This window comes from Humulus lupulus, chromosome 7, assembly GCF_963169125.1.
Source record: "Humulus lupulus chromosome 7, drHumLupu1.1, whole genome shotgun sequence".
In the NCBI taxonomy this organism is placed as follows: domain Eukaryota; kingdom Viridiplantae; phylum Streptophyta; class Magnoliopsida; order Rosales; family Cannabaceae; genus Humulus; species Humulus lupulus.
The window spans coordinates 56,077,033-56,090,920 of NC_084799.1; the positions used below are offsets into that span (position 1 = coordinate 56,077,033).

Here is a 13,888-nt window from a genome sequence, read left to right on the forward strand (position 1 = left end):
ATTTAATTAATTCAAATTTGAATAAATTATGAGGTTGTTGAATTTTATATGATAAGGTAGTTTGAATAAATAATTATGAAAAAAATCAAATATCCTTAAAATATAGGTGTGGCGTGTACTACTCAGTTTTTGTAGTGCACCAAAATTTTTTTTTATTATTATTTAAATTTTTGTGATTTATTTTATTTAAATGTTAAGTGTGATGAATTTTTTTATTTAAGTATTGTTATTTTATTTAGTTGATTGTTTGTTTTATTTGATTGTTTATTATTTTATTTAATTGTTAGAATTGTTTGGTATAATCTTTTGAATTTAAATTTGTTAATTGTTTGTTTGGTTAATTAATTTAATAAGTGAATAATTGTGTAACATGTTTATTTTCCTATTAGTGTTACATTTTAAATAAATGTGACAATTGAGGTAATTATGTGAGTTATGATTGAATGCACTAAGGTGCATGGTAGATAGTGATGCACTCTAGTGTTTTAGTGTGTGCTAGTACATGGTAATAAGGTGCACATGTGTGGATTTTTTACACATTTTATAATTGCCATTTATTATATTTTTGGGTAGTTTATTTTAATAAGTAGGGAATTAAAGAAAAATAAAATAAAAATAAAGGAAATGACATGTAGTGTGGACGTGTATGTGTAGTGGGAAAAGAATGGTTTATTCCATTTATTTTCTTGATTCAATTAAATTAAAATTAGAAGACCATGGTTATTTTAGGTAAGGATGTGATCATCTTTTTATTCCTTGCCATTTAAAGATATAAACAATTATACAAAAATTAAGAGAAAATATGGAGAGAATAGGAAACTTACCTTTTCTTTTTATTAAGCCATTATGAGAGAATAAGGATAAAGGGGAAAGGAAAGAGGGGAAGAGCCATTTGCTCTTGTGGCTGCCGAAATTAGACAGAGAGAGTGGCGTGTAGAGAGAGAGGGAGAAGAAGAAAGAAAGAAAGAAGAAGAAGGTGAAGAGGAACCCATCTTAGAGTATGTTCTCTTGTTTTTCTTGTTTGTCTAATCTCTTTTTATTGATTATATGTTATTGACTTGTTTAATTGTTGTGTGTGTTTGGTTTCTTTCTCCTCCTCATGGTGGTTTTCAAATAAAAAACCCTAGGCTTGAACAAGGGTGTGAAGTTTGGGTGTTGATCTTATTGTGTTCTTGATTTTACAATCAAGAGAGGTAATGGTCTTTCTTAGCCTATATATTGGTTTTGATGGGTTTGTCTTTGAGGTTTTCGATGGTGATGCTAATGGTTGATTATTGTAGGATTGATGATTATGATTTGTATATTTTGAGAATATGATTTGTTTAAAAAGGGTTCATGGGTATGATTGAGGGAATGGATTTGATAGGGTTTATAATGAGGAGATATGTTATGTTTATGTTGCTATGGTTATCTTTTTAATCATTGATTCATGTAAATGGTAAATGATGATTTTAGAAATATGATAAGAATTATGTTAGGGTTTTTGTAAAGGCATGTTCATGAGATATGGTGTTATGAAATTATGTATGCTATTGCCATGGTTATTGTTGTTGGATTTCATGTGTAGATTCAATGGAATAGAAAATTGGTTTTATAAGACTTCATGTGAATATGTTAGTAATATTAGAATCATGTATATAATAAGAGTATGATGAGATTTTGGACATGTATGATTTTATGTGAAATTTTTGGGATAAAAGATGAGTTTCATGAGAAATTAAGCTTGCTGATTTTTGCAAATAATTGGGTAAAAGTTTGATTTATAAATGATTTGCATGCATAAGTAATGTCCTTGATGTTATGTAAATTTTATGCAATTAAAAAGGGGATTTTAAGTCTCATTAAAATGATATTTTACTCAAATAATTACCTACAGAATTTTTATTGATTTTTGAGAAAATATGAGCTTTTAAATTCAATATGGTGATTTTTAATGATAAAAATAGTTGCTGGAATTTTTGTAAGAAAATATGAAGTGAGTTTCACTAAAATGAATTTGATGAGTTTTTGGAATAAATTATTTTTCCTAAGTTATGGTAATATTGAAAAATGGTATTTTTAATAGTATGAATGCATATTTTGATAAGTTATGATTTTTCCTTTGTTTTGATTGAGAAAAATATTTAGATTCTATTTATTTGTGATTTTTGAAGAAAATAAAGGGTGGCTGAAAGTTTGTTTTAAAAAGGTTAAAAAAATTGTTATTTAATTGTCACATATGGATTTTTGTTACATAAAACTAAGTTTTAAATAATTTAAATCAAAATGTATTTTCCACACTTAAAAATATATTTTTCTCACCTCATTTATGTAACACAATGATAAAATTTATTATTTCTAAAGAAACATATTAAAAATAGGCATTTCAATTAAATCCAAACTTTTTGGTTAATTGTAATGCCCCAGATTTCCTAATAAGGTTTAGGACCTTGATTAGGAGGTCGGGAGGGCCATAATTGCTTTATTATGCTATTTGATGATAATATGCATGTTTAGGTGTATTAAATATGCATGTGAACCCATTTGTGATTAACTGGGTGATTTTCATATTTTGGCCATTTCGGGCATTTTTGGCATATATGTGAAATGGGCGTGGTGCTTTGTTATTATCTGGTTATGCCAGGGTTACCCAGCACAAGACGATCCTAGGAGGTAAGCTAGTGGGAAAGTCACAACGGGATTTAAGCTTGACTTGGAGTAAGTCAAGGGGTATTTATAGCATTACCGGGTTATTGGGTAATGGGAATTAACATTTGGTGATAAATTGGGAGTTAGTAAGACCAGGGGGAAATTCTGGAAGTTTTGACTATAATGTCCCCGGGGGTGTTTTCGGGACCCCGAGCATTAGGTTTTATTGGAAGCTACTTAAGCTTGAAGTAACCTTTTAAGAAAATAAAAAGAACGTTCTGTACGTTCTCTCTCCCTAAAGTTCCCTTTTCGTTCTCGATCGCATTTTCGAAGGTAACTTGAGTTCTAGGACTCGGAATCAAGCGAGGATTGAGGCATAGCAATCCTAAGGAGAATTAGAAGCTTATTAGCCGGAGGATTTAGTTGGAAACAACTCAATCGGAGGTAATTCAAGTTTAAGTTTTAAGTTTTTAAAAGTCTTTAAGCTTGAATTGGACTTTGTGAATCGTTGGGTTTCTAGTTTGTTTGAACCTCGGGTTTTGGTGGTTTTGGACCATTGGGGAGTTTGGGTACTTTGATTTAATGATTTGGGAATGTTTAGACATGTTTTTGGGAGGTTTTAAAAGGTTAAAACGAAGGGAAAATGGCTGCCCCGAAGTTGGGCCGCGGCCCTGTTCTTGGGCGCCGCGGCCCTTGCTCGATGAAGCAGGTGCCCCAGTTTTGCCTTGCTGGGCGCCGCGGCCCTTGGTGTTGGGCGCCGCGGCGCTTGCTTCTGGTGTTGCTGGGGGCCGCGGCTCAGGGTGCCAGGGCCGCGGCTCAGGCAGGCTTTTGAGCCCGTTTGGGTGTTTTGACCCCGGAAACATGGTTTTAGGCCTCGGGATCATTCCTACTACCCGGATTAGTGAGGGTTGATGTCTTGGAGGCTAAGTTTTAGTTCAAGGGTTGGTTTTAAAGCTTGAACTCATTGGATCACCATTTGTGGTTGTGACTAGGTTAACACTAGAGGCTTGGATCAGGATCGTGCTTGTGGCTCATTTGTTGGTAACCTGTGGTTGGACCAAAGGTAAGAAAACTGCACCCCATGTGTGACATGCATGGTTATGATTGATGCATGTTGAATGTTTAAATGTAAACATTGATAGCATAATGAATGCTTGGCAATCTTGCCCATTTGCATATGATTATTGTCAAGGCATGCTGGATGATTAAATGTGATGCATGTGATGCACAAGAAACATGTGATTAGGGCATGCCATGAATGATGAATATGAGATTGGTCAGAGCTTGAGTCTCTGAGTTTGTGCATGATCATAATTATGCTAGCAACTGTTTAGTAAGCATGCTGAATGCCCTGTCCTTGGATAATTGGCATATGTTACACATTGATAGCATTGCTTACTTGTGCATGGTACTGATTAATTAGTCAGAATTGGCAAAGGTGTTAGTATTAACTGTGAAGCTGAGACTCATTAATCAGGTTCGGCAGTGGTACTGGGCACTAGTCACGTTGTACTGACTCATTAGTCCGAATGGTCTTAGCGTGTATCACGCAAGCCATCAAAGATGAGGTCTATTTGACTATCAGCATTGAATGACTCAAAGAGCATTAATGCCAGACCGACCCCGAGGGTTGATGAATGAAATAAGCGCTTGGAGGCTAGTGGCTTACTCAGCAGCCACTCTCCCATTTGAATTAGTGACATGCTTGTCAGTCACTCAATAAGGTTTACCAGAACCTATTGAAGGTTAGAGGCTTACCCAACAGCCACCCTTCCATTTGAATTAGTGACTTGCTTGTCAGTCACTCAGTAAGGTTTACCAGAACCTATTGAAGGTTAGAGGCTTACCCAACAGCCACCCTTCCATTTGAATTAGTGACTTGCATGGCAGTCACTCAGTATGGTTACCAGAACCTATTGAAGGCTAGAGGCTTACCCAACAGTCACCCTTCCATTTGAATTAGTGACTCGCTTGTCGGTCACTTAGCGTGGTTTATCAGAACCTCAAGTGTTGCGACACTTATTTGATGAATATCATAAGCGCTTGAAGGCTAGTGGCTAACCTAGCAGCCACTCTTCCATTTGGTTAGTGACTTGTTTGGCAGTTACTCATCTGATTAGGATCGACTTGATAGTCCTCCAATCAGAAGGCCAGGATTTCTTATCCTGGATACACCAGCATCCGTTTGAACTCATTTGCATGCTGAATAGAGCTATGATAGCTAGGCATGCTAGATATGATTCGATATCATGATATGACTGTTTATGAGCATATGAGTTTTCTTGTTGGGCTTCGGCTCACGGGTGCTTTGTGGTGCAGGTAAAGGCAAAAGAAAGCTGGGCCATCCTTGAGTTGGAGAGCTTAGGTGATGACGTGTACATATGCAGCTGCTCGACCAATACTTGGGCGAGGTTTGAAAGTGGAACTAGGGCTGAACCCTGTTTTTGCCGCCTAGATCGGCTTGATGTAAATAACCTTTTGTAATAAACTCTGAAATTATATTTTTTTGGGATCCCAATGTATACAGTAAACGTTCTAGTGAGACCTTATACCTTAACCAAAGTTTTTAACCTCTAAACCGCTAATCACACTTAGTTACACGTTTATGGCCAAATGACTCGATTAGCGAGTTTAGCACTATTTGCAATGTGCACTGTAGCGATCCCTGGAGTTGGGGTGTTACAATTTTGGTATCAGAGCATGCCGTGGTTTATGTGTTGCTGAAGACGAGCTGAGCATGTACACTCATCACTGAAGATAGCTTCACTCAAGGAATGGTAACTATTTTTGTAGTTATGTGCTTAGCTGCTTAAATAGATTGTGAATGCTTTACCTGCACATTGCATTAGGGAGCATGAGATTCTGATAGAGCTTGGCTCTTGACTATTTGATTATATGCTCCGTGGATATATTTATGAATATGATCATTTGATTACCTGCTCCATGATTACATAATTGTGATATTTGCATGCTTGAGTTGAGGCATGGTGTGGATGTTGGAAGAGCAGGGATTTGATTGTTGTAAGAATGCCATGGGAATGCTTATAGCACCGCAGTGATTTGTGAATATGGTGTGGTAAGATTGATCCCGTGGGGGAAAACTCATGATATGCTCATTGTGGCTAATGGGTCAAGTTATTGACTGCAGAATAGGTTTATAGCCAAGGCGGATATGAGGCCTGGTGGTGGTTATTCAGAGGCTGGGAGTTTCAGCCAGGGGTTGAGTTCCTCATCTACCCCTCAGAGTTTTCAACAGATAGTCACAGATTTGCAATCAAGATTGCAGGGGCATGAGGAAGAGATTAGGTGTTTGAGGCAACAACAGAATCTGTTGGGAAGCACCTCTTCCTATGTTGTGTCAGGAATGGCACCAGGTTTCGCTCAGCCTAGGGTTGAGAGCAGATGGGAATTTCTTTGTGGAAGATTCCAGGAATATTACCCTCCAGTCTTTGTGGGAGGCCTAGATCCATTAAGAGCTGAGCAATGGATGGGCATGATCAGTTTCATTCTTGATAGTATGGGGCTGGTAGGTCACGATAGGGTGATCTGTGCGACATATGTATTGCGGGATGATGCTCAGACGTGGTGGGAAGTGATATCCCAGACACGAGACACGGCTGTGATGGATTGGAAATAATTTAGGCAGTTGTTCAATGAAAAGTATTACTGTGATGTGGCTAAGACTGCCAAGATGAATGAGTTTCTGAATCTTGTTCAGGGAAAGGCATCAGTATCCGAGTATGTTAATAAATTTAATGGGTTGGCCAAGTTTGCTTTAGACATGGTACCCACAGATGTGGCTCGGAAGGAAAGATTTGTTCAAGGATTGAATCCTGGAATAGCTCAGGGCATCAGAGTTGCCCCAGTGCATGAAGTCTTTACCTATGCTCAGGTGGTAGAGAAGGCTTTTGTTGTTGAGAGCATCAGAGATGAGGAAAGGAGTGCCACGAGGCATGGAGCTCAGATAGTGGTTCCTCCATCTATTGGAGCAAGCAACAAGAAAAGCTGGAAGCTTTACCCAGAATGCGCTCGGTGTAAGAGGCATCATCTGGGAGAATGCCGAGCAAGGGCATGTTTCGTATGTGGAATAGTTGGGCATTTCAAGAAGGATTGCCCGAGGCTAAGAGAGCCTGAGCAAAAGAGGATGGACAGCTCGACTCCAGCTCGAGTGTTTATTCCAGAGCAGACAGAGTATGGGACTGGGACTAGCTCCTCAGGAGTGGCAGGTCAGTTTTCTAGTTTTATTTCTGAGCGTGTTGATTGGCTTTGATGCCATGCTGTTCCTTTGTTTGTTGCATATAGAGAGGCATAAAATTGATATGAAGATCACATGGTTGTGTTGTGATGGGAGCATAGTATGGAATTGACAACTTAAAAGGTAAGTTGGGTTATGGAAGGACCCCTCAGTAGTTGAGTAGAGTTGGTTATGATTGGCTTGGATGTGGTCTGAGAATAGAAAGCCTTGAGGCAGTTGGTGCTGTGCAGAGCTTTGGTATGCTGATGATATCTGTGTGGAGAGCTAGAGTTTTATGGCAGAGAGATGCATAGAACTCTTAGCTAGCGTGGTGGATACCACTTAGACTGTGTCAGTGGGATCAGGACAGGCTGGTCGAGTCTGTGAGTTCCTGAATGTGTTTTCAGGGGATTTGTCAGGGTTTCTGTCATATGAAGAGATATAATGGTGGTTTGATTAGTACCAGGGATAGAGTTGAATTGAGAGCATTGTATTGAATGGCTTAGTAGAGTTGTAAGAACTCGAGGCTTAGATACTGAGTGAGAAGGAATTCTCAAGAGTTGATCTTTGATCTGGTTAGTACCAGTTAGGGATCAGGGGAAAAGAATATGCAAAAGGCTGTGTTTATAATAGATAAAGAGCACTAGGAGGTGCTGGATTGTATTTTGGGAATTTGGTTAACGCTAAGTGTTTACGGATCAGATGAACAGAGCGTTCAAGGGGTTATTTGCATGGGAATTTTTGATCGTCTGGGACGATGATTTTGTGGTATATTCTCTGTGGAATTTGCTAAGGTCGAGGGATACCTTAGAAGGCGGGAGTGTCCTTGGATGGGTATGGTATTATATGTGTTTTGTAGAAAGAGTTCTGAGTCTCTTTATACAGATCAGAATCAATTGGAAGGTTGTTATGACACCTCAGTGATGCAGAGAAAAGATTGCTTATGTAACACGTTGGTAAAAGAATTTGATTAGAACTAGAGTGGTGTTTCTGGTGGAACAATGGCCAGATCTGTGCTTGAGATTATTATCTCAGAGGAACTAAAAGGAAAGATGACTAAGTGACTCTCAGATAAGAAAGATTGAATGGAAGTCCTAGCTGGACTAGCTAGGGGTGATACAATATCAGATATGAATCTATTGTGATACAAGGGTCATGAGGATCAGACTTGGGGTCTGATGGACACTGGGATTAAATGGGAGATTCTGGATGAATCTCATGTCACTTTCTGATTCTCTTCATTCAGGCATCATGTCAGTGTACCAGAGTGTGAAAGTTTTACGATGATGGCCTGAGATGAAGAGGGGCATAATGGAGTGCGTGGTTGAGTCGTTAACCTGTTAACAGGTTCAGACAGAGTATCAGGGATCGGTAAGGTTATTGTGGCCTTTGAGTATTGTATGATAGAAATAAGGAAGCATCGCGATGGGGCTACCCAGGAAGGTGGGTCAGCATGATTGACTTGGGATATTTTGGACCAGTGTTGTGAGGAAGATTCTTTTTGGTTATAAGAATAAGTAACACAGTGGATTAGTGTTCAGATCTCTTTGTGAGAGAGATAGTGTACCTTCTCGAGAATTAAAGGCTTATCTTATTAGATGAAGACTTTATTGTTACTTCCAGGTTATGGAAGGGGTGAAGGGAAGGCAATGATTATATGGGTGGAATTCAGTGTAGTTCATTGTTCTCAGACTGATGATAATCAGAGGGAGAATTGTCCAGAGTTGAGAGGTACCTTATGAAATAAGGTATGGTGGAACATGTTCGTCACCCTTTCATTGGAATGAGATGGGTGAGATGTGATATCTGGATCATGTGATGGTTCAGGGGACCATAGAGGTTATTAGAGGTTGGAGCATGGATGCTCACATCTCAGACTGAATGAAAAAGTGTTACTGAATTGAAAGCAGGAACATGGAATTCCAAGTAGGGAGTTGTGTCTTCCTAAAGAATCACCATGGCAAGGGGTGATGAGTAAAGGCAAGTTGAGCCTAGATTAGTATGACAGTTTGAGTCCTGGACAGGACTGGTCAGATTATCTTTTGCTGGACCATAGTTTTGGTTCTAATGGTTGTACATTGTGTTATGCATTTCCATGCAGTGGACATGGGTTGAAAGAACTCATAAGTTGAGTTATGAGGTTCTGGGGAACAAAGTATACCTTGATTTAGGGTATGTTGCAAAAACAGTGAGGTTAAGAGAACGACCTGGGAATTGGACTCAGTTGTGTGGAATTGATATTCCGGGCAGTTCAGATAAATTTCGAGGACGAAATTTCTGTAAGGAGGGGATAGTTGTAATGCCCCAGATTTCCTAATAAGGTTTAGGACCTTGATTAGGAGGCCGGGAGGGCCATAAGTGCTTTATTATGCTATTTGATGATAATATGCATGTTTAGGTGTATTAAATATGCATGTGAACCCATTTGTGATTAACTGGGTGATTTTCATATTTTGGCCATTTCGGGAATTTTTGGCATATATGTGAAATGGGCGTGGTGCTTTGTTATTATCTAGTTATGCCAGGGTTACCCAGCACAAGACGATCCTAGGAGGTAAGCTAGTGGGAAAGTCACAACGGGATTTAAGCTTGACTTGGAGTAAGTCAAGGGGTATTTATAGCATTACTGGGTTATTGGGTAATGGGAATTAACATTTGGTGATAAATTGGGAGTTAGTAAGACCAGGGGGAAATTCTGGAAGTTTTGACTATAATGTCCCCAGGGGTATTTTCGGGACCCTGAGCATTAGGTTTTATTGGAAGCTACTTAAGCTTGAAGTAACCTTTTAAGAAAATAAAAAGAACGTTCTGTACGCTCTCTCTCCCTAAAGTTCCCTTTTCGTTCTCGATCGCATTTTCGAAGGTAACTTGAGTTCTAGGACTCGGAATCAAGCGAGGATTGAGGCATAGCAATCCTAAGGAGAATTAGAAGCTTATTAGCCGGAGAATTTAGTTGGAAACAACTCAATCGGAGGTAATTCAAGTTTAAGTTTTAAGTTTTTAAAAGTCTTTAAGCTTGAATTGGACTTTGTGAATCGTTGGGTTTCTAGTTTGTTTGAACCTCAAGTTTTGGTGGTTTTGGACCATTGGGGAGTTTGGGTACTTTGATTTAATGATTTGGGAATGTTTAGACATGTTTTTGGGAGGTTTTAAAAGGTTAAAACGAAGGGAAAATGGCTGCCCCGAAGTTGGGCCGCGGCCCTGTTCTTGGGCGCCGCGGCCCTTGCTCGATGAAGCAGGTGCCCCAGTTTTTCCTTGCTGGGCGACGCGGTCCTTGGTGTTGGGCGGCGCGGCGCTTGCTTCTGGTGGTGCTGGGGGCCGCGGCTCAGGGTGCCAGGGCCGCGGCTCAGGCAGGCTTTTGAGCCCGTTTGGGTGTTTTGACCCCGGAAACATGGTTTTAGGCCTCGGGATCATTCCTACTACCCGGATTAGTGAGGGTTGATGTCTTGGAGGCTAAGTTTTAGTTCAAGGGTTGGTTTTAAAGCTTGAACTCATTGGATCACCATTTGTGGTTGTGACTAGGTTAACACTAGAGGCTTGGATCAGGATCGTGCTTGTGGCTCATTTGTTGGTAACCTGTGCTTGGACCAAAGGTAAGAAAACTGCACCCCATGTGTGACATGCATGGTTATGATTGATGCATGTTGAATGTTTAAATGTAAACATTGATAGCATAATGAATGCTTGGCAATCTTGCCCATTTGCATATGATTATTGTCAAGGCATGCTGGATGATTAAATTTGATGCATGTGATGCACAAGAAACATGTGATTAGGGCATGCCATGAATGATGAATATGAGATTGGTCAGAGCTTGAGTCTCTGAGTTTGTGCATGATCATAATTATGCTAGCAACTGTTTAGTAAGCATGCTGAATGCCCTGTCCATGGATAATTGGCATATGTTACACATTGATAGCATTGCTTACTTGTGCATGGTACTGACTAATTAGTCAGAATTGGCAAAGGTGTTAGTATTAACTGTGAAGCTGAGACTCATTAGTCAGGTTCGGCAGTGGTACTGGGCACTAGTCACGTTGTACTGACTCATTAGTCAGAATGGTCTTAGCGTGTATCACGCAAGCCATCAAAGATGAGGTCTATTTGACTATCAGCATTGAATGACTCAAAGAGCATTAATGCCAGACCGACCCCGAGGGTCGATGAATGAAATAAGCGCTTGGAGGCTAGTGGCTTACTCAGCAGCCACTCTCCCATTTGAATTAGTGACATGCTTGTCAGTCACTCAATAAGGTTTACCAGAACCTATTGAAGGTTAGAGGCTTACCCAACAGCCACCCTTCCATTTGAATTAGTGACTTGCTTGTCAGTCACTCAGTAAGGTTTACCAGAACCTATTGAAGGTTAGAGGCTTACCCAACAACCACCCTTCCATTTGAATTAGTGACTTGCATGGCAGTCACTCAGTATGGTTACCAGAACCTATTGAAGGCTAGAGGCTTACCCAACAGTCACCCTTCCATTTGAATTAGTGACTCGCTTGTCGGTCACTCAGCGTGGTTTATCAGAACCTCAAGTGTTGCGACACTCATTTGATGAATATCATAAGCGCTTGAAGGCTACTGGCTAACCTAGCAGCCACTCTTCCATTTGGTTAGTGACTTGTTTGGCAGTCACTCATCTGATTAGGATCGACTTGATAGTCCTCCAATCAGAAGGCCAGGATTTCTTATCCTGGATACACCAGCATCTGTTTGAACTCATTTGCATGCTGAATAGAGCTATGATAGCTAGGCATGCCAAATATGATTCGATATCATGATATGACTGTTTATGAGCATATGAGTTTTCTTGCTGGGCTTCGGCTCACGGGTGCTTTGTGGTGCAGGTAAAGGCAAAAGAAAGCTGGGCCATCCTTGAGTTGGAGAGCTTAGGTGATGACGTGTACATATGCAGTTGCTCGACGAATACTTGGGCGAGGTTTGAAAGTGGAACTAGGGCTGAACCCTGTTTTTGCCGCCTAGATCGGCTTGATGTAAATAACCTTTTGTAAGAAACTCTGAAATTATATTTTTTGGGATCCCAATGTATACAGTAAACGTTCTAGTGAGACGTTATACCTTAACCAAAGTTTTTAACCTCTAAACCGCTAATCACACTTAGTTACACGTTTATGGCCAAATGACTCGATTAGCGAGTTTAGCACTGTTTGCAATGTGCACTGTAGCGATCCCTGGAGTTGGGGTGTTACATTAATTCTTTGTAATTTGAGATTAATGAATGAAATTTGTCACATATTTTATTTTTGAGCTAAAAGAAAATAATTTTATAAAATAAAATAATGTTTTGAGAAATTTAATCAACTTAGAAATTTTAAGAAAAATAAAGCATGTAATAAGTCTATTGATTTTAAAACAATAAAAGTAAGAAATGTAGAATTATCGTTTTTGAAAACGTCTCTATTACGCTATGTTCCCACGTATGCATGTTACATGCAACTTCACTTTTACGTCCAAAATTATGTTTATTATTCAACTATGTGGTTTTTATAAAACGATCATGCTAGTAAAATGGGTAAAACAAGCATTATTCTTTTATGGCGATAATTGCATGTTTTGTGTAACTGTTATTATGTGTGCATGGCCCATGCACACATGAGTTGTATGGAAGGGAAAAATAGTAATTTTATGAACCTAAGAAATGTTATTTTGATTATGATTTAGGCTCGTTGAAAGATTGTGAAATTTCTTAGCTTGGACCTGAGGTAAGGAGGTTAGATAGATTCTATGATTTTATGCTATGAATGGTAAGACTATTGTATGAATGAATTGTTATGAATTATGAATGCCATAACGTCATGATATGTTGAATGTGATATGTGTATGGATGTTAGATACATCAAACCAGTTACGATGTTAGATACATCAAACAGAATACGATGTTAGATACATCGAACGAGTTACTAAGGACATTGAGACGTAACTCCTAGGGCGGATGCGCCGAGGTTATTCAAGGACCAGTGATCTCCTATTTACCTCATAGGGTGACATGGACAACTAGCGATCCATGCTCATCATGTATGCTGTATGTTTGTGATATGATGATATGTTACGATTATGTTATGATATGATGATATGTTACGATTATGTTATGATATACCATGATGTTTTAGATGAACGTTAGTGTTTGTTTTTGTTGTATTCTTACTTGCTTATTTGTTTGTACTTCCTTACTGGGCTTTTAGCTCACCCCCTTACTTTCCTTCCAGGTAGCAAATAGGATTTCTTTATGGCACGCGTGGTGACGTGAGGAGTTCTATCATCATGGGGTGTATGGCGTGGGGAAATCCTATGGACGGAAAAACGATCAACGTAGAACGCCATTTAAATTATGTTTTGTTTTTAAGAGATTTTCCTAAATTATCAGTGGGACTCAGTTATTTAATTTTTGGTTTCTTTGAACTTTGCATAAAAATCTATGTTTTATTTTAAAACTTATGGCGCCAACTTGCATGGTTTTAAACAAGTCCCCCTGAGACTTTGATAATGAATGATATTCTTTTATAAATTATGTTATGCGAATGTTTTGTAAGTATTAGTCTAGGGCATTCGTTACAGTTTTTCAGGGATAGATTTTTCAATTTTATTTATTTATTTAATTAATTAATTAATTAATGGAAAATTTAAAAGTTAGTTTTTAGATATTTTCATTAATGAGATAATTAATTAATTAATAGATAAATTGTAAATTGGTTATAAATTTATTTTTTAAATTTTAAATATTTTCTATTTAAGTTAGACTTATTAGAAAATAATAAGACACTCTATTATTCGCTCTAAAGAAAATGACGATACTTTTCTATCTCTCCCAAAAAAAGATAAAGAACAAATCTCAGGCCTATTCTCTTGATCTCATGTGTTGAATACATCAAGTAGAATTATAAATTAATCATCTTTTACTCTCTAAGTGCCCGCACACTTCTTGAGGTGTAGAGAACGTTGTGGAAGATCTTGGTATGAGTACCTGGGAGCAGCTTGGATTGGAAGTTCGTTGAAATTACGAAAA

The 13,888-nt window shown here is 38.7% G+C and overlaps 1 long non-coding RNA gene across 1 annotated transcript; it reads left to right on the plus strand.

The window, feature by feature from the left end:
• The first annotated feature begins 647 nt into the window (after positions 1-647).
• LOC133789620 (uncharacterized) lies at positions 648-13,199 on the plus strand. The gene is made up of 3 exons (XR_009873642.1): positions 648-998; positions 1,128-1,193; positions 13,092-13,199. It is a non-coding gene; the product is annotated as an uncharacterized LOC133789620 (long non-coding RNA).
• The last annotated feature ends 689 nt before the right edge of the window (positions 13,200-13,888 follow it).